Here is an 18523-nt window from a genome sequence, read left to right as displayed (position 1 = left end):
ACAGATCCTGAGACAGCTATTATTTAGTTTCCAAAAGGCTACGGGTCAACTCCTAAGTCATAACAAATGCTCACTATTATTTAGTGAGGCGAGCATTGACCAGGAAAGAGAGGAGATCAAAAAAATCCTGGGAGTGGAATCATCCTTGTTTGAGAGTAAATACTTGGGCCTTCCAACACCAGAAGGAAAAATGAAGGACGGCAATTTTCAACCGATCATGGAGAGATTTAGGAAGAGATGCAGCAACTGGAATGAGAGGTTTATGTCCCAAGCGGCCAAAGAGGTAAACGTGAAAGCGGTGGCGCAAGCCCTCCCCGCACATGTAATGGGGGTCTTTAAACTCGCTTCTGCGACAATTATGAGAAGGTAATTAGAGAATTTTGGTGGGGAGACAAAGATGATAGACGTAAGGTCCACTGGATGTCATGGGAGAACATGACGAAGCCAAAATGTGATGGGGGTATCGGCTTCCGGGATATGCATCTGTTTAATCAGGCCCTACTTGCCAGACAAGGATGGAGGCTGCTACACAAGCCAGGGAGTCTCTGTGCTAGAGTGCTAAAATCCAAATATTATCCCAATGGTAACCTTCTTGACACCGTCTTCTCGTCGGATGCAGCACCCACGTGGAGGGGAATTGAGTTTGGCCGGAACTCTTAAAAGAGGGCCTCATCTGGCGAATCGGGGATGAAAGGAACATTCAAATCACGAGAGATCAATGGATCCCAAGGAAAGAGGGGCTGAAGGTGGCATCATTTATAAAGGGGTCCAGACTCAGGTGGGTTAACCAGTTGATCGACCCCCAGACAAAAAAGTGGAAGGTTGATCTAGTGAAGCAAATTTTCCATTCTTTCGATGCGGATGAGATTTGCAAATTAAAAATCCCGTGGGGGGGAGTCGACAACTGTATTGCTTGGCACTATGAAAAAACGGGCGCATTCACGGTCAGGAGTGCTTACAAACTTGCAGTTTCGCTTAAGGGAAAAGGTACTGAAAAAGCTACGAGCTCCTCAAGGGACCCGGGTGACCGCAGCATATGGGATGCCATCTGGAAAGCAAAGATCCCGGAGAAGGTGAAAATCTTCGGTTGGAGAGTGGCCACAAACTCCCCGGCCACCAAACACAATGCCTTCAGAAGGACTATTGCGGATGACAGTGTATGTGAAATATGCGGAAGGGATGAGGAAGACGAGCACCATGCCATTGTCGCATGCACCAGAAGTTTTGCTTTACGCCACTCCATGAGAGCCTTTTCGGAAATCCCTAGAGAATCCGAGTTAAGAAATACAGGGGTAGACTGGCTGCAACTGCTGCTGATCGCCCAACCTGAGGAGGTCAGAACCAAAGTAATGTTGATTTTGTGGCAAGCCTGGAGTTTAAGGAACAATGCCATACATGGGGAGGCAGTCCATGTATCGTTGCTGTTCAACTTGGTTCTGTTGTGTTCTAGTTGTTGCAGATATCATTATTATTTGGATAATTTCGTTTATTTTTGTTCAAAATCTGCTAATTTTTCGTTCAAGAATACAACATTTGGATGGTGCTTTTCGTCCGGAATTTCCGAAAAAGCCGAACGGCGGTGTTGCTCCTTAATGAAGTAATTTCTTTTAATTCTTTTAATTAATGGAGTATGGATGGCGTACGTGCTCCTCTCCTCTGTACGTGTAGGCTACATACTAGCTAGGTACGTTGGTGAAAACAATGAAAGGGAGGGGTTTTGGTCGGAACGGCTGTTGGGCCACTGCCGACGGCGAGTACTTCCGGCGACGACGAGACGACGACCATGGAGTGTTTTCCGGAGGAACAAGCTGTACGAGCTCGGAAGCAAGCAGGCTAGCAGGTGGATCAATTCTTCTTCTCTCGTACACGGTACACGTGAAGCTAGCTTGTACTGTCACGCACGCACACCGGCCACCTTTTTTTTTGCTCGATCGATCCGCGTGCGTGCGTGCGTGGAAAAAATACGATTCACGTCGCGTGCGTGCGTGCGTGCGACTGAAGAAAAACGGTTCCGTCGCGTCCGTTCCGTCACATAGCCGAAACGGTTTTCCTACAAAACGAAACGTAGCACACGCCGACTCGGACCGCTACTTCTCGATGGATCAGTGCTACTTGTGCTATACTAGTAAGCTTGCACGTGCGACGCATGTATGTACTAACACGCATTATGTCAAACATCTATAGTTGCAAAGAAATGTGATATGCTAGTCTATAGTTGCAAAGAAATGTGATATGTGCTAGTCTATACGCACAATATATCAAACATCTATAGTAGTACAGAAATGTAATATGCAGTCTGTGTAATGAATAAGGGTTATCTGAGATGATAAGTACAACATCTTCCAAAATATTCCTGGGATAACAACTTAATTATTCGAAGTGCATTGTTTGACCATTTACACAAAATAAGAGCTTATTTGAACAGTTGGCAAAAAAGGCTTGTAAATACAAGCTCCGCTCAGAACTAACTCTCGTTGCAATGAGTGTATCAAGATACACTCGTTTCAACAATAGTTAGTCCGAGCGAAGGAAGTATTAAACAAGGTGTTTGAGCTGTCCAAAACAAAAAATCAGAAACGAAGATACATCCATGATATAAACAGAAAATGCATGGATACCTATGACATGATTGCTCTTTATATGAAGTCTCAACTACTCACCTATTCTTTTAGTTGATTATTCATATGAAGTCTGAGCTACTCACTGATCTTTGCCGAGAGCCTGCTCTCTGCAAACGCTAACGAATAGAAAGCCACCACGTGGTCATCCGTCTAATAGACGGGCCCTCGCCTTCTGCCGAGAGCCGTCATCTCAGATATAGACTTTGAAGCCACTCTTAAAGATACCCATTCATGTACAAAATTGCACAAATTTGACAAGCGCTCATGGATACATGAATCTTTGTTTTGACCATCTTGATGGCCTTGTAAATGCCTGAAATATGAGCAACCACAACTCAAAGCACATTTGACGGTGTTCCTCTACAGTACTAAAATATTTTTAGTAGTAGTGAACCTTACAAAATAATTTATTCAAAATCAGTAACGTCTTCTCTGTTCATTTTTCCAAGATCAGGGAGCATCATGTATGAGCCCAATATATTCCTGGAAAAAACAAAGATTACCATGTAAATGTGCTATAAATATCAAACATAATCTTTACTAAACGCGCCACATGATTAGGCCCACTGAGTTCAATCTAATGGCTAGTGTTAATGTAATATGTTTCCAGTGTGCACTTTCAGATTTACATTGACTGACCATACTCCACCGCAGAGGAGGATACAAACTCAGGCACACTCCACCAAAATCCCTACAATCACGCATAATGCAAGCCACACAAATAAAGAGAGACATATATCCCATAAAAAAGGAACAGATCCCCAGGCTGATCCCCTCGCCGCACGGAAGCATCGTCGCCTTCCTGATTACCTCGCCGCTGACAGCAGCGTCACCTTCCTGGCCGGCACCCTCCCCGCCCTGCACCTACCCATCAAGTGTGGGGTTGTTTCTTCATCACCTCCTCACCGCGGACAGGCCGTCAGCTCCCTGCACCGCCTTCGCCATCCTCTAAAACATCACACAAGATTTTAGTACTATATTAGACATCTCTTCTTGTCGTTCTTCTAATTAGCACGAACAGTAATGGTTACATGGTGTGCTTCATGCCTCTTTCCCAAAACAATGTTAAAACAGACTATGTTCTGAATAGAATGAGCAGATTATGGATTTTTAAGTGCGGATGAGAGAGTGGTCTGAGCAAAAGAATGTTAAAACAGACTACCTTACCAGAACTACTTATCAAAATGGTTTGCTGCAAAAAAAGAACACAGTTATAATTCCTTATGCTAATCTCTTTGTTCAAGAACACTTCCTGACAAGCCAATCTCTATCAGATTTTGCAATGTCATTAGATAATTTTCTTATAGCCTCCTGCGGGTCTGCATGCCAACATTTTTTTCCACATGATCAAGCATGAAGGCCTTCGTAAATAAAGCAACTCAAAATGGTGCAGTCGATTCATAGGCTGCTCTCTAACCGTGCTTGAATAATAAATTTGTTCGTGAGCTGCATCTGCAATATTGGGCCATGAATTTACTACAAATACATCTCATTTATAATTTAATCTTGGTATGGTTGCAAATGTCAAAAGGTATATTAGCTAAAGATTGTTGCTTGAACATTGACCTTTGTGGGTGCAGGGAGCAGGGACAATGAACCGAACAACCATAATCTAGAAAACAAACAAGTTCTTTATAAGGAAAAAGAAACATATGGCATGGAGATGGAAAATATTTCTATTTCTTCACTTGTGCCTAGCACCAAATCTATACATGCCCTATGATAAATCATGTGAATAATCTCATAATAGGTTCTTGTTTATACTGGTTTTTGGAAAATAATCCACAAACTTTGGCCCAGGATGAATCTTGTGCATCAACTCTTTAAAGGAAGAGGAAACATCAACTCTACAAGGGAAGAGGGAACTAAATTATTGGATGTCTCCTTTTCGTTGATTCAAAGCAAGTGGAAACTAAAATCTGGGAGATTTGTAGACAGGATAAAATATGAAGATATATGAGCCAGCGTTGTACCTTCACATTGGGACATCAACAAAAGCCTTCGCCTGAACAAAAAATTGCTATCATCAAAAGAAAAGAAAAATAGATAGATCACACCATTACGTAGCACATGGCCCTCTGAAACTCGCAGTTCAGCCTCTACGATTAGAACAGGTAGCTCAACTCGTCTGAACCCAATCTTGCCTCCCAAAGCATAACTGGAAACCAACCAATGAACCAAACGCTCACACATAACGTAAGCTTGAGTCACTACCACATGAATACAATCCAAGGGTGCGTTGTAGCCTTGTAGGACGTGGGGGAAAGAAAGGGGTGGATGGACAAAAAGCGTTCGTTGTCGCTGCAGCTTGGGAGCACCATGGGGAGCGAAATCTGGGCAATTGGCCCCGCCCTGATTCGAGCACGAACAACAGTCGATGGATACAACTGCTGTCGTGGTGCACTAATGAATTCGTCGTTGTCCCTGGAGAACTTGGGTTACGAACACACTGCCATTACACGATTTAAATGTGATTCAGTTCTATATATAATTTAAAAATGATACGCCTCGTTTTGTTGAGTGCCACATGATTGTATACTACTGTGCACAAAATTGAGAACTATTTTATCTGTGCCAAGTAAACTGGTGGCAATAAATCTTATATCAATATCAAAGGAGACCCAGAAACACGTTTTTTAATTAAAAGATGCTTACAACCAGATATTAGTATGAAATCATGTGGTAGAGCCGAAAATTAAATGATATACGTTACGAGCTAGCAAAATAAAAACAAAAGAAACATAATCCAAGTGCATAATAGCAAGTTTCGGTCCCATCCATGTTAAGACATGAATACCTTGGTTCATTCCTTCTCTCCTCAGATGTTAAGACATAATATTACTTAAAATGTGGTAGCTAGGTGCAGCGTAGCCAGAGAAAATAATGTGATAGATTTCTAAAAAATAATGGGAAGTATCAATTGGACTCCTGAGAATGGGAAAGATCCTAATCCCCAAGGATTAAATACAAGCGACAAAATATTATCATAACAAATAAATATTATCATAACCTTCTGAAAAAAACTCAAATTCCAGAAAAGAATGTTATATTTCGAGTGTATGTGGGTCCGATGTTTATGATGAAATTCCTGTGAAATGTTGATTTGCTCCAGTAAGGCTAATGGTAGCTACACCTGACCATCATGCAGTAAAACGATCTCTCTCGGCTATAAAGAATGCAGCGGCTAGCTAGAAAACAAGTGCACAAAAATGACTTTCCGAGCGGGAGAATATTTCTTAACTGTGTACGTGAGATTCAGGAATGCTACAGCTATGCTTGTGAGCCCTGCCGTCTCGCCTAAAATTCAAGTAGCCTGCTGAAAAGAGAAGTAGGAAAGTCAACATACAAACAATCAAGAGCAATCTTGACATGAATCCAAAGCGAATTCAGGCGTATCCACAGAGTTAAGAATTTCGTTCCATACCAGTTGTGCGATGTGCTAGCCGAGCTTGATGTAGATGCGGCCGTTGCGGAAGCAGAGCTCCTGGCGCGGTTGGCAGAGCCCACCCCGCGTGCGCCCACTTCGTAGGAAGGGAGGAGACGTGCGACCGGAGAGGCGAGGGATGCGGGCGCCGTCGCGTTCGCCGGTGCTCACCCGCGCACGACCGCGTTCACCGGAGCCCGCCCTGCGTGCACCCACTTCATGGTTAGGGAGGAGAACGGTGCGGCCGGAGAGGAGAGGCGGAGCGGGCGCCGCCGCGCCGTGGGCTGGAGCGCGGCCGCGTTCGCCGGAGCCCACCCCCCGTGCACCCACTTCGTGGTTAGGAAGGAGACCTGCGACCAGAGTGGCAAGGGATGAGGGCGCCGTCGGGCCGCTGGATCGCGCGCGTCCGCGTTCGCCAGGCCGCTGGATCGTGCGCGGCCGCTCCCGTGGCGACCCGCGGCGAAGGGGGCGAAAGGGCGGCGGCTCCCGCGGTGTAGGATGCGGCGACCCCCGGCGAAGGGCGCGACGGGCGGCTCCAGCGGCGATGGCAGGGCGACGAACGGCGCGGGGAGGATGGGCGTACGGAGGCCCTCCCGTGGTGTGGTGTCCGTTGGGAGGTGGAAGGGGGGTGGGGGAGGTCGTGCGGGTGTTGGGAGGAGAGGGGAGAGGTCGTGCGGGCGGGCGTTGTTGGAAGTGATTTTTTTGGTGCAGGTTAGCGAGGATGGATGGATTAGTGGCTTAATGCGTGGCTTGTTGTGTTAAACACGGAAGGATTATGGGCCATCAGATATTATAGATGGACGGATAAAATTGTTTGGATCTGCCCCTCTCTTCTTTTTATAGTGGTAGTAGATAAGTGCAGCCTCCAGCTTGGATCTCTCCATCAAACCAAGACATCCAGCGCAGGTGTTTATTAACCAAGAGTCCAACAACACGTAAGTAGGCCAGATCGATCCAAGAGCCAACCAAGAGAAGCTAGTAGATCGACAACAACATGGCCGGATCAGGGCCAGGGCCCCTACAGCGGTGTCTCGGACGGCCGGATCCTCAAGTGGAACGGCGAAAAGCTAGGATGGACTACCTATGCATATGGACCCGGGTATGATAGCAAGACATGCACGCTGTCCAAGTTCAGCCCGGAGACTGAGAATGCCAGGGAGAGCCGCTGCGGCCGCCCTCTCGGCCTACGGTTCAACCAGAATTCGGGCGACCTCTACGTGGCCGACGCGTACAAGGGACTGATGCGGGTAGCGCCGGGCGGCGGCGAGGCCACCGTGTTGGTCAACCAGGTTGACGGCTTTCCTCTGTGCTTCACCAACGGTGTTGACGTCGATCAAGTTACGGGTCAGGTCTACTTCACTGATAGCTCGATGAACTATCAAAAGTCACAGCATGAGATGGTGACTCGCACTGGGGACTCGACGGGCCGCCTCATGAGCTACAACCCACGGACATCCGATGTCACGGTGCTCCAGGCGGGCATGACGTACCCCAACGGCGTCGCGCTCAGCGCCGACAGGTCCCACCTCGTGGTCGCATCTACCGGACCATGCAAGTTGCTGAGGCATTGGATCGAAGGGGTCAACGCAGGCACATCCGAGCCTTTTGCCGACCTGCCCGGATATCCAGATAACGTGAGGCCCGACACCAAAGGAGGCTATTGGGTGGCGTTGCATCGCGAGAAGAATGAGTTGCCTTTGGTCGTGATAGTCATCGTCTCGCTGTCAGGGTCGGTAACGATGGGAAGATAGTCGAGGAGATGAGAGGGTCAAAGAAGGTGAGGCCCACCGAGATTATGGAGAGAAGCAATGGCAAAATCTACTTGGGTTCGGTAGAGCTTCCTTATGTCCGTGTTGTTAACCGCAAGTAGAGAACTATTGTAGTATAGATGCATAGAATGCCCTTTTGTTTCTTGTTCGTACCACCTAATGTAATTTTTCATTTGTTTGTTTTTTCCTCGGACGGACTATTGTAATCCACATTTTCTATCAACAAAATACTATTTGTTCTTTCCTCCATATTTAACGTGTATAAAAGCTAAATTCATCGTTGTTAGTGATATCAATGAGAACTAATTAAGTTCATTTGGCATTTCTTCTGAGCCGATTGATGCCTTGCATCTGCTATAGTTTGTGGTCAATTCAATCCTCGATTAAACCTTCCATTCAAGAGAATCACCTACCAAACTTTAGTTAGCCAGATCCTATTAAGAAAATAATGGAAGAATCAGTACAAAAACACAGATATGAGCATATAAATTTATACAGATAAATCATGCAGCAACTCAATCTCATAAGTACTCCTCTAGAAAATACATAGGGTTTCCCCCTTGTCCTTAAGGCACAATAAATATCCCATATATACTCGAGTGGGAAATTCAAAAAGCTAGAAACTCGTGGAGAGACTGTCAATTCAACGCCTAGGCCTAATAAATTTGCTTAATGCTGGCAGGCAGAATGATTAGATATACCATGAAGATAATCAGTGACATTTATCCTGTATTAAGAAGCAATACAAGAGATCAAGGATTGCATGCTGCCGTTAGTGATGGTGCAGAACACCCCTGCTGGTTCTTCTCTAGTCCGTACGATGCAGTCTGGTCATGAGCAGTCCTGGTAGATAGACATCTTTTTTTTTTGGAAATGGAGGTATACCTCTGGCCTCTGCATCATAATGATGCATGCGGCCTTTTTATTAAAAATCCAGAAATAGTCATTACAAAGGTCTTACAGCTCGCAAACGGAGCAAAATAAAACACAAAAGACAATCGGTATGGTGATAATAAGGACAAGCTCTCTAGACTCATATCCTGTTATGCGACCGCCATCCGAACCGGTTGAATATAACCCGAGCCACCATCTCCCATTGGTTGCACCCAGTAACCAAAGGCTCCCTGGAGTCCGTAGTAGTGAGTAAGGACCACGTACGGATCCAAGCTGTAGCTCTGAAGATAACCTGCAAAAAAGTTAAGTTGTGTTGTCTGTTAAAAATCATATCATTTCTGCAGTTCCATATAGCCCATAATAGCGCACATATTCCAATCCGAATACGAGCTGTCGTGATCTTTTCAACCCCAGCTAACCACGTTCTAAACAAAGACGCAATATCTATTGGAGGATTGATATTAAAAGCTATATGAATCGTCCTCCAAAGTAACTTTGCAAGTGGGCATTCGATAAATAAATATTGTATTGTCTCATCCTGAGTACAAAAACAACACACCGAGTTACCTACCCATCTCCTCTTAAATAAGTTGTCCTTTGTGAGTATTACTTGCTTGTGGACAAACCACATGAATATTTTGATCCGCAAAGGAACTTTAACCTTCCATATATGAAGGGACCTCGGGACAGGGCCAGAATTAATCAGATCCACATAAAAAGATTTCACCGTAAATATCCCATTTTTAGTTAACTTCCATTTTGTGGAGTCAGGCACATCGGAGAGTCAAACTTCAATCAATCTCCGAATCAAATGCATCCAGGCTGTCCATCTCTCACCTACTAACGTACGTCTGGATTGGATGTTCAAGGGAATAGTCTGAAGGACGATACCTACGTAATCTCCCTTCCGTTGCACAATATTGTAAAGGGTAGAATATTGTAGGGCCAGTGGTGTCTCTCCTAGCCACATATCCTCCCAAAATCTTGTTGACATCTCGTTGCCAATCAAGAATTTGACCCTACGAAAGAACATATCCTTTGTTCTCATAAGTCCCTTCCAGAACGGTGAATCAGACGGTCTGATGGTAACCTGGGCTAGCGTTTTCGAGTGCAAATACTTATTGCGCAGGATTTGAGCCGACATGCCCTCCGGCTCTGTCTCTAACCTGTACAACCATTTGCTCATCAGGCATTTATTCTTAATCTCCAAGTTCTCAATACCGAGACCCCCTTGGTCTTTAGGTCGACAAAGGATATCCCAACGCGCGAGACGGTATTTCCTCTTGGCCTCATCAGACTGCCAAAAGAAACTAGATCTAAAGAAATCAAGTCACTTTCGGACTCCTTTCGGGATTTCGAAGAACGAAAGTAAAAACATTGGCATGCTAGTCAACACTGAGTTAATCAAAACTAGTCGACCTCCATAAGACATCAACTTGCCTTTCCAGCAGTTGAGTTTTTTTTCGATTCGTTCTTCAATACACTTCCATTCCTTATTGGATAACTTACAGTGATGAATCGGAATACCCAAGTAACTGAACGGTAAAGCACCTAATTCACATCCAAACAATTGTCTGTAGGTATGTTCCTTGTCTTTGGCTTTCCCAAAACAGAACACCTCATTCTTATGAAAATTAATTTTTAATCCAGACAATTGTTTGAATAAACACAAGATAAGTTTCATGTTACGTGCTTTAGCCATGTCATGTTCCATGAAAATGATAGTGTCATCAGCATATTGTAGAATGGACACCCCTCCATCAACCAGATGAGGAACTAGACCCTCTACATGACCGTGTTGCTTGGCCCTGCCAATAATGACGGCCAACATATCTGCCACAATATTGAACAAAAGAGGTGACATGGAATCCCCTTGTCTCAACCCCTTATGCGTCTGGAAGTAGTGACCGATATCATCGTTCACCTTAATTCTGACACTACCTTTCTGGACTTGAGTATCGACCTGGTGCCTCCAGATTTCACTAAACGCCTTCATACGCATTGCCTGCTGAAGAAAAGGCCATTTGACTTTATCATATGCCTTCTCAAAATCCACTTTTAAGATAACCCCGTCTAGTTTCTTAGAGTGAATCTCATGAAGCGTTTCATGTAATACGACCACTCCTTCGAGTATGTGTCGTCCAGGCATGAAAGTTGTCTGACTAGGTTGAACCACTGAGTGAGCAATTTGTGTCAATCTATTGGTTCCTACCTTTGTGAATATTTTAAAACTCACATTCAGCAGGCAAATTGGTCTGAATTGTTAAATCCGGACCGCCTCATTCTTCTTCGGTAATAACGTTATCGTACCAAAGTTGAGGTGGAATAACTCCAAATGGCCCTCGAAAAAATCTTGAAACATAGGCATAAGATCATCTTTAATGATATGCCAATATTTCTTATAGAATTCAGCGGGAAACCCATCTGGTCCCGGCGCTTTATTGGGCTTCATTTGAGTTATGGCCAGATGAACTTCTTTTCCAGTAAACGGTGCAGAGAGAACATCGTTCTCCGCTGCCTGTAATTGAGGTATCTCATCAATTGCAGACTCATCGAGAGACACCGTCGAAGGATTCAGAGGTCCAAAAAGTGCTTTATAATAGTTGGAAATATACGCTTTCAGATTTTCATGCCCCACTATTGTTCCCTCATATTGTTCAAGTTGAAATATCTTCTTCTTCCTATGTTTACCATTTGCAACCATATGGAAAAACTGTGTGTTGTCGTCCCCTTGGACAACATTAAGTGTTTTCGCACGCAACACCCACTTGAGTTCCTCCTCTCTCAAGAGAGCACGAAGGCCTTGTTCAGCCTCGGACTTAGTTCGGCGCTCATTAACGGAAAGAAGAGTGGTTTCAGCCTTTACATCTAGTGCCTCAATGAGCTGAGTTAGACGTTCTTTTTTCTGCTTATAAATCCCACTCTCATTCCTGGCCCATCCTCTCAGAAATTGTCGGAGGTGTCTAATCTTATTCTGCCATCTCTCGACATGAGTCGAACCAGTAACGGGCTTTGCCCATTCGCTTGCAATCATCTCCATAAATCCTTCGCGCTCAAACCAGCTTTGCTTGAAGGAGAAGATGTTTTTGTTTGCAACATGGGTAGCCTCACCCGAATCTAAAAAGAGTGGTGTATGATCTGAGATCCCTCTTTGCATCACATGAACCGACACCAAAGGATACTTTTGTTCCCACTCCACACTAGCAAGAACCCTATCCAGCTTTTCATAAGTCGGAACAGGTAACGAGTTCGCCCATGTAAATTGTCTACCGGTGAGCTCACTTTCTCTCAAATTGAGGCTCTCGATAATCATATTAAACATCATAGACTAATGACCATCGAAATTGTCATTATTCTTTTCTTCTCTTCTCCGAATGATATTAAAATCACCCCGACTAGAAGTGGCAGATTTTCATCTCCACAAATCCGCACTAAGTCGGCAAGAAAATCGGGTTTAAATTCAGGTTGCGCTGCCCCATAAACCGCAACGAGCGACCATCGGAACCCATCCAATTTTGATCTCACCCTGAATTTAACCGAGAAGTCGCCCTACACCACATTAAGCACCTCTAACGTCTCACACCAAGCTCCTAGTAAAATCCCGCCGGATCTTCCTCTAGGCGGTAGAATGTGCCAATCAAAATCTATACCATCGGAAAGAGTTTGAAGGAATTGTGATGTGAAATTATCTCGTCCAGTTTCCGAAAGTGCAACGAAATCTAAATGGTGCTCTAAAGTTGTCTCTGCTAAGAATCTTTGTTTAGCCAAGTCTGCTAGACCTCCGCTATAGCAAAAGAGTCCTTTCATAATTGATCATGAATTTTTTTTCTTAAGTTTAACTCTAGCACTTCTGCGTACAACCGAAGTAGGATAGATTTTCCGCTTCCAGGGACGTTTGGGATTCTCCTCAACATCCTGCGGGACGAAAGAATCATCCAGACCGGACACTGCCTCCTCCATCAGGAGAGGCTCTACCGTGTCTGAGATCTCAACCTCCTCCTCATCTTCAGCCTCGACACTAGGCAGGAGATTATTCATTTCATTATCATTCATAGGTTGGATAGAGGCAAGATTACGAATGATCTCAGAAGCTCTCTCCGCTTCTATGTCTAAAAGATCATTAACGGATTTGACAACCTCGGTTTCATTTGATCCCAAAGAAATGCCTAAGTCATTTGCCTTATCAATAATATCATTCTCAGAGAAATGTAAAATTGAACAACTAATATCAAAGGACGTACATGCGGTAGTCTCTGCATGGAGAAGCATGGCGGCCCTCTTGGCACGCGCTAGCTGCAAGTCGTCCGCGTCCGGCTATCCTTGGATCCGGTTGCTGACACGCCTGCCAGCCGACACCGGATCCGCAATCCCGCTAAAAGCAATGAGCTCCTCCGTGGTCCTCTCGTCAGGACTCCCACGCCCCTCCCTTATCGTCGGTGAAGGAGGGTAGGACGTGGTGGAGTGAAAATCCCCTGCGAGTGTCAAGGGAGAGGAGGACCATGAAGACGCCTGCTCACTGATCCCGACCCCCTGACCGCCCGCCGGAACGGTCGACCCTCGGCCACCCTGCTCGGCGCAATACTGCGCAGGGGTAACGACACGGGGCTCCTCCCCGCATCTCACCCCCGCCTCGCCACAGTGGATGAAGTATCCTGTGGGGGGATTTTGGCACGGGACTCCTTCCCGCACCTGACCCCCAACTCGACGGGAGACGTCGAAGAAAGTAGGGCGCCATAGACCTCCTGTCCAAGCGCCCCTCCCGCCGACGAAAGGTCGGGCTCGCATATCTGGGTGTGATGGGCGTCCTTCCCATGGCCCCCGCGATCTGCGGCCATCCCAACAGAATCTACCATCGTGCCTGTAGTAGGCTCCACGATCGTCATATCACCGACTAAGCGCGGCACTGGTGGCAAGTCAAGCTCTGTCGGGTCGTCTGCCTCGACCCTGGTGCTCCATAACCTACTAGGAGCTGACCCCGATGCAAAAGAACCAAAGTGAAGCGTGTTCATCAGAGTAGTAGACGGGGGCGCCTCTTTGGTAGAACTGGCTACCTTATCTAGGTGTGTGTCCGGCCCTTTGTCCGACTCCGACATAGTATCATCAGGCCCCTTCTCCTGGTTCCCGGGTGCTCCGCCACCCTCGGTCGTATCCATGTCTTGTGTCCCATTTCCCTCCTCGGAAACTGCAGTATCCTCGATCTCAAGCTCTAGTACATAAGTGACTCCAGCATATGTCCATCTGACTATATCTGGTATATGCTCAATACTCGCAACACTGACCAAAAGCCTTGCAGCGTTATGTGCGCGTGTGAATGTCATGTCAACCTTTTCTATCTTACCGATCAGCACATCCAAGCTCCAAGCAACCAGAAAATGTTTTACCAATTTAGGTGGTACGCCATAGAAGCGAACCCACACCTTCTCCAAAGGTGTACCCTCAAGTTCCTCCTGCTTCCACTCATCGAACGCGATAACAATGTTTGTGCTCGTCACTCTGCATAGACCCCACTTTAGAAAATGCATCTGATCCTCTTTAGTGGGAAAATCAACCTTATAAGACTGACCTTCTAACTGCTCCAGTTGCCACTGATAATTACCCGGTACTAACTCACGTAGTTGTCTGACGATCTGAGCCTCGGTCAACTGTCCATTAGTAACTCTGATAACTGCCGGGAAGGAACTCTCAACCATCTGCGGTAGAGCATCCACCTCCGGTGTCTCAAAAAACATCAACTCTTTACAGCAGACCCCAAAAATGTTAATGCCAGGCTTAGGACCAGATAGAAGAGGGCATTCCCCGGTCACATGTTGGGAGCGAAGACAGTAATCACAAAGCTCATTCATACACTCTGCCACGAAGTGCCCCGGTTCACCACATCTATAGCAAGGCAACTTTTTCTTCTTAATTGCCCACTTAGAGAGTTTTTCGCCCTCCGCTTTATCCGGTCCTTTATCAGACGTACTGTCCCTAGATTTGGCACCTCCAGTTGACACCAGAACATGCACTGCTGCCAAAGCCCGAACCGCGTCCACTGCTGCCACGGGTAACTTGGATGGGTCTCCCTCCCCCGCAGCTGACTGCTCGAGCACCTCCTCCGAGGCCAAATCTGCAGCAGGTGGCGGTGGTGGTGGATAGTGTCTAGGCGGCGGTGGTCGTCTCCCTCTCCCCCCGCGACGATAGCCACCACAGAAACGATCCCTGGGTCCGGCAACACCTTCCACAAAATTACCGGGTGGACCTTGAAACTGTCCATTGCCCTTAGCATTGTACCGGTTGTAACCTCGGCCGCCACGGAGGAAGATCCACGGTGTAGTCCCTCGCCATACGCATCATATCCGTCATCTCCCCACTGACCGTAACGGTTGTAGTTCCGACCATCTCTGCTAAAACCAGAGAAACCATCACGTCCATGCACGCCGCGACCCCTTCCCAGGGCCAGCTCTTTGGCTGCAGGTGGCTGCGCCGCTTCCTCTGGCTGCCACGCGTTGGATTTGGGCGCGTGGGGCGTCGGAAGTGCACTTGACGCAGCAGCCCCCGGTCGCGCGGACGCATGGGCGCCCCGACCAGTCCCGGCTCTGGGTTGCACTCCCGTTGCCTCGGTCCCTGCTGCCACCTGCGCTGGAGGAAGTAGACCGCCCCGGCCGCCCCTACCGGCCGGTGTGGCACCGCGGCCAGCACCACCAGCTCCAGCGACCGGCGCCGCCTCCTGACCAACCACTCCCGGCTTGGCGACACTTGCCGACAGAGCGCCGCGACCAACAGCCGAGGCCGCAGCGGAGGCAGGCGGCCCTCGCTTGGACGGCGGCAGACCACGACCCGCCATCGCGCCGGCGGTTGAAATCCTCCTCGCCCGTCCTGTCCCGAGCGAAGGAAAGCCAGAACAAGAAAACCTAGACTCGATCGTAGGTAGAACAGTTTGCGGCGATACATGCACGTACGACAGCACCGGGCTGCGTGAGGCTTGGGCCTCTGGTTGGGCCTCGCCGCACCAGGAGGACCCACGACCGTCGCAACATCCAAACCCGCATTCAGCTCCGGTCCACAGCCCAACAACGCATTCAAACGAGCCTGTCTGGCTGCTCGAACATCGTTCGCCGATCTCGCCACCGGCTATCCTGGTGGCGGCGATGGCCGGCAAGAATTGCCTTTCTTCTTCTTCCTTGTGACCCGAGTCCAATTTTCCGCCAAAAAATCATGTAAAGTAACCGGGTCTCTCTTTACCTTGGGAAGCGGCCTGATCCATGGCTTCATGGCCGCCTTGGAAGTCAAAGCTTTTGAAAGACGCCGATCACCTGTGCTCGTGGATACCGGCAATGGGTCGGCATCCGGTGAGGTCAACCGCATTCCGGTGACTCCGTTGACGATGGGGATGTGGCACTCCTCCCGATCTTCGTCGTCACTCTCCAAAAGCGCCCAAAAACGTCCACCTGGTCTCGCATGGATCACCGGTTCCGTCAAGTCGATCATCACCGGTGTCTTCGAACGTAAATCCAACTGCACGCAATCGCCAACAACGACATCATAAACATCAAGTTTGAATTTAGAACCTACCTCAATCATGTCGCCGTCCGTTAGATAGACATCTACAATGCACATTTTTATTGATCCGACATTTAAGGATTATTCCGGTTTATTTGCACTAATTGAATTTGGACTGGAGAATGGAGCAGGATTTAAGAATAACTAGTTACTTGCCTGGAAACAAGTGTTGAGCAACATATTCGAACCATATATGGAAGGTGAACCGTGGTGCCATAAGTCTACTACAGTTCACAACAGTGTAGGGGAAGTCAACTGTAGTGCCATCTACCATAGTTTCTCCACTCCAACTATGGCGGCTGCCCTATCTGATTCAAACTAATGTCGATTCTCCACTTTGTTGTGGACTGCAGTGTGGTTGGGGCATGGAAGCTGAGGAGATTTAAAGGATCACCTCTTCAGCTGCACCAACCAACATGGATTTCAAAACATAAGACAAGTGGAAATAGGATAACCACAAAACAAATTGATCATGTAGTTGCTGAAATTCCAATCAGATTACCTATCTGAGATTATCAAATGCGATCAGGTAAAGAAAAAAGGAAACATATTTTATCTCTCTAGGATTCAGAGGAAACCAGAAGCTGAAAACATACTCGGGATTCTTGCGAAAAAACAAGCTAGGAACTGATGCTTGCTCCCATGCTCGTAATTACATCGGTTCCCATTGACACTGATAACTTGTTGATTTTGAGGATTAAAAAAGCAAGCCATAGCTAGCATTTAAAGTGGTTAGTCTTGCATTTCTTCACTACTCACAGCAAAACCCTTGCATTTAAATGCTAGCAATACCTGTTTTTTCCTGTTTGATTAGTATATATCTAGCACCTAATCCATGATCAAGTCTTAGCAATATCTAGACTTTCAATTAGTGTAATTCCAGTTCTTTACTTAGAAAAGTTAGAATATCAAAAAAAATCTAAGTCTAAGTCGTCATGGCTATCCTATAAGGATTATAAACTACAAACACACAGCAAAACAGATCACATCCTAATTAAATACTAGCCACTAGAACAGAAAATTGCTGCAAATAGAAGTATAAAATGGAGCCAGCTCTGAATTTTATTTCACCACAATAACTTACTCCCTCCGTAAAGAAATATAAGAGCGTTCAGATCACAAAAGTAGTGATCTGAATGCTCTTATATTTCTTTACGGAGGGAGTACCTTGGTACATGAAGGATACCGCTACTTCATTGCTAAGAAAAACGAAAAGACAATCAAATATATCAGGGGAGATTAAATGTGCACTTCAGTAATCACAACTGAGTCTTGCAAAGATTTAAAAAATGTGTTCACACATGATAAGTAAACCAATATTTGAAATCAGACATGTTAACAAGTTACTAGGCAAATTTTCTGAAGAGCTTATTTCATTGCACATAGCCAGATTAGATCAATGGTCAGCTTCAGTAACAGTATGGCAGCAGAATTTTAACTTGCCTAATAAAGTCCACTGCTTGGTGAGAAAATGTAGCAAACGAAACCTCAAGCAGATTAAACATTTACTACAGTGCATGGACTTCTCGTAACTACAGAATCACCAGGCCATCAGTAACAGCTTGGCAGAACATGAGAAAATGTCAAGACAAGGATCACCATTTTCAGAAAATATAAACAGTGAGCATACTACATAAATTTTTCCTGAGTTGTGTAGAAAACAGGCCTTTAAAGATAATAATGAAGAGAGTACCATTACATAATTGATTTATATTTCCCTTTTTCCTCTCCAACTAGCCAGGTTGGGCATAAACCGTGGAATTAACAGAATAAATAAAAAGATGTATTTTATATAGTTAGGAACCAGAACCTAACGAAATGATTAATTCACAGAGCAAGGGTGTTTACAAGAGCAAGTACATTATTAAAAAAATTAATTCATCTCTAATCTCTAGAATACAGTACTTTCGGCTTCAGTAACGCGTTATTCTAAATTAAGAGCAATGCCTAGAAAGAGAATACTAAACCCAGGAGCATCAAAATTGACCATGTATGCAATGCTACCAGATCCTTCACATAGTTCTACAGGAACCTGGTTGCGACCATGCAGTTTGTTGTTTATCGCATTGACTAGGAACATCGATGCAACACTTGCACATCGATCAATCACATTATGATGAATACCCTACTCCTGAGTCCTGATATCTATCCGCTGCGCTTTCCTTGTTAATGTTGAAATTTGTTGTGTGTTTAGTACGACATCTCGCTACCCATCATCTCGGATAAATGAGGAAACGTATGCTAGAACAGGGCATGCACACACTGCAACTCAGGAG

General features: G+C 46.0%; 1 pseudogene; it reads left to right on the top strand.

Moving 5' to 3' along the window:
* The first annotated feature begins 217 nt into the window (after positions 1-217).
* Positions 218-7924, top strand: LOC123068039 (protein STRICTOSIDINE SYNTHASE-LIKE 10-like; annotated as a pseudogene).
* Positions 7925-18523: the final 10599 nt, after the last annotated feature.

Source organism: Triticum aestivum, chromosome 3B, assembly GCF_018294505.1.
Source record: "Triticum aestivum cultivar Chinese Spring chromosome 3B, IWGSC CS RefSeq v2.1, whole genome shotgun sequence".
Lineage (NCBI taxonomy): Eukaryota > Viridiplantae > Streptophyta > Magnoliopsida > Poales > Poaceae > Triticum > Triticum aestivum.
This window is presented reverse-complemented; position numbering and strand designations above follow the sequence as displayed.